Source organism: Phyllostomus hastatus, unplaced genomic scaffold, assembly GCF_019186645.2.
Source record: "Phyllostomus hastatus isolate PE091 unplaced genomic scaffold, TTU_PhHast_1.1 phas_contig_113, whole genome shotgun sequence".
In the NCBI taxonomy this organism is placed as follows: Eukaryota; Metazoa; Chordata; class Mammalia; order Chiroptera; family Phyllostomidae; genus Phyllostomus; species Phyllostomus hastatus.
The window spans coordinates 5,628,084-5,631,458 of NW_025333530.1; the positions used below are offsets into that span (position 1 = coordinate 5,628,084).

The 3,375-nt window shown below is 42.4% G+C and overlaps 1 pseudogene; it reads left to right on the top strand.

Annotated features, from left to right (window-relative positions):
* The first annotated feature begins 311 nt into the window (after positions 1-311).
* On the top strand, positions 312-1,691 carry LOC123817536 (annotated as a pseudogene).
* The last annotated feature ends 1,684 nt before the right edge of the window (positions 1,692-3,375 follow it).

A 3,375-nucleotide genomic window follows, 5' to 3' on the forward strand; every position in this document is an offset into this window, starting at 1 on the left:
CATATACATTTTTCTTGAGCATTTGGTTCTTTAAAAGCCGATATTTGCTAGTAACTCTTAAAGTCTAAATAACAATGTTTTGAATAATATAAAAATTAGAAAATCATTTACATCTACTCTAATCAACCTACTAATGCTATGATGATCCTCCATCACCTAGTGGTATGATATGTGAATTGCAAGGGACACAAAAAATGAAATAAGTAGGTTACCAAAATTATACATTAAAATGATTATGGCCAGTGCCACGTGTCCCTTGCTCTCCATCTCTCTTTTGCTCCTGCCCAGTCACCATCCCTGGCACGGCCCAAGCTGATATCACACTAATTAGACTAGCTGTCATGGGCCAGAACTTAATTTTGAACAGAACTGACCATGGCTTTGTACCTGTATTTTTAATAGAACAGCTTCCAAAGTTGATGATATCTTGGCCATTGAGACAAAGGGAACCAAAGTGGTTACTGCTCACACCTTGAAGGAGATGGTCTCCAAGCTGAAGAAGCCTCAGTAGATCATACTGCTTGTGAAGGCTGGTCAGGCTGTTGATTCCATTGAAAAATTGGTACCATTGTTAGACACTGGTGACATCATCATTGATAGATGAAATTCTGAATATCAAGATACCATGAGACAATGTTGGGGCCTCAAGGCCAAGGCAATCTTGTTTGTAGGTAGCAGCATCAGTGGTGGAAAGGAAGGGCCCCAGTATGGCCCATCACTTATGCCCGGAGGGAACAAAGAAGCCTGGCCCCACATCAAGACAATCTTCCAGGGCATTGCTGCAAAAGTGGGAACTGGAGGCCCAGCTGTGACTGGGTGGGAGACAAGGGAGCAGGACACTTTGTGAAGATGGTGCACAATGGGATCAAGTATGGGGACATGCAGTAGATCTGTGAGTCTTACCACCTGATGAAGGACGTCCTGGGCATGGAGCTTATGAGATGGCACAGGCATTTGAGGACTAGAATAAGACAAGGCTAGACTCATTCCTGATTGAAATCACAGTCAATATTCTCAGGTTCAAAAATAGTGACAGCATTCACTCACCGCCAAAGTCAGGGACAGTAAGGGGCAGAGTGGCATGCGGATATGGACTGCCATTGCCCTTGTTGGAGAAGCAGTCTTTGCCCAATGCTTATCATCTCTGAAGGACAAGAGATTTCAAGCTAGCAAAAAGCTGAAGGGTCCTCAAAAGATCCAGTTTAAAGGTGATAAAGAAAATTATTCTTGGAGGACATTGGAAAGGCCCCCTATGCTTCCAATATCATCTTTTACACTCAAGGCTTTATGCTGCTAAGACAGACAGCCACTAAAATTGGCTGGACCCTCAGATACGATGTCATTGCCTTGATATTGGTGGGTGGGGGGCTGCATCATTAGAAGTATATTCCTAGGAAAAGTAAAAGATGTGTTTAATCTAACCCAGAACTTCAGAACCTACTTCTAGATGACTTCTTTAAGTCAGCCACCAAAAGCTGCCAGGACTGCTGGTGGCGGGCATCCCCAGCTCTGCTTCACCGCTGCCCTTCCCTTCCGTGACAGACACAGACACATGCTGCCAGCTAACTTGCTCCAGGCTCAGCAGGGTGACTTCGGGACACACACCTATGAACTCTTAGCCAAACCGGGAAAGTTTATCCACACTAACTGAACAGCATGGGGGCAGCATGTCATCTTCATACAACACCTAACCAGACTTGTGTCACCCACTGTGACTCCACCGACAGGGGCATTCCATTTGCTACATGACACTGCTTACACGCCCTTTGCCCTACTTTCTGTTCAGATATTTTAAAATAAATTGTCATCAGAGACTCCTGAAAAAGTAAACCCAAGCTCACCTGTGGAGTATTCTGTGAGAACTATCATGGCCTGTGCCCTTGCCTCCTGGGACTGATAGGGAATTGTCATATGCTGTACAGGAAGAGCCCACTCCCGGAAGCAGTCACTGTCCATGTATCTTGTGGATTAGGGAGGCCCCTGAGTCTATCCTGATAGAGAGATCACAAAGAAGGGAAGGAATCTTGTGGAAGCTGCTCAGACTGGATCCTTCATATCATGTAGTTGAATTCCCTTTTCTACTTAATAAAAGCTACCTTATATTTCAAAAACAATGATAAATAAAATAAAATGTTGATAATGCTTACTTATGTCTGCATGGCATGATATTAGGTAATTTAAATTTATTTTTATTTATTTTGCTTACCTGTCTTTTATAATAATTATGTATTACTTAGCTAAGTTAAAAAAGAAAAACATAAGAACTGAAAGAAATAAATGGCACAGAAAGCTGATGGAAAGAGAAAAACAGCACCCAGCCTTATTCCTTCAGTGGTCTAGGGTTTTAACAAAAGGACTGAAAAATACTGCAAAAAAATCCCTGACATTAAAAAAAAAGTGGGGAAGATTGAGTGCAGGAGAACAGGAAAGCAGAAAACAGAAAGATAAACCCAAATGTTTCACTAAACTATCCTGCTACACTAAGAAGTGGGCGGGAAGAGAGATGTCCCCATGCATCTGCCAGCACAGAGAAAAGAAATAACCAATGAGATGATCTAAAGCATTTTCTCATGAAATCTTTGGTTTTACCTGGTGTACATGCAGTGATGCATTGGTGTCTTTGTTTCAGGGAATTTAACGCCATGCCTTCAAGTGCAGCAAGTTCATCAGTGGCATCATGCCACTCTTCTCTGTTTTGCAAATACAGGAAACTCCTTTTCACCACATGATTTTTCCACGTACCATTCATTCCAGCTGGAAGAGTATACTCTCCCATCCTTTCCCAGGTTTCCCATGACCAGCTCTTAGTCCATCTCCACATCTCATTAACCTGTCCACTTCTCTGAGCTCTTGTGATAACCCGGCTCTCCTATCTGAAGCAGCTGCAGCCACTGCACATGCCCTATACACCCTGCACTGCCCCAAACTTTGCTTCCTTATTTCAACCCCTGCATCATGGCTTTCAGAACTCTTAGCATAATTTGCAATTACTTTATTGATTTCTTTGTCCATTTTTTGTCTCCCTCATTAGAATATAAAGTCCATGAGAGCAAGAACATGTCTGTCATCATCACAGTTATTTTTCAGTAGACATATTGTTGGCACCCAACAAATATTTGGAAATAAATAAAGGTTCTCATGGCAACCTAGTACAGTAGACAAAGCAGGAATTATTATCCACATTTCACATGTAAGGAAATCTCAGAGGTGCACCAACAGTTTGCCCTAAACCACACAGTCAGGACCATGATAGGTCTCTTTAATCAGTTGTGAGACTGCCTTCTAGCTAGGGGACATTGGGTACTTTCCCTAATCTCTATACCTCCATTTCCCCATGGGTAAAATAGGGAACATAATTGTAACCTACCTCACTAT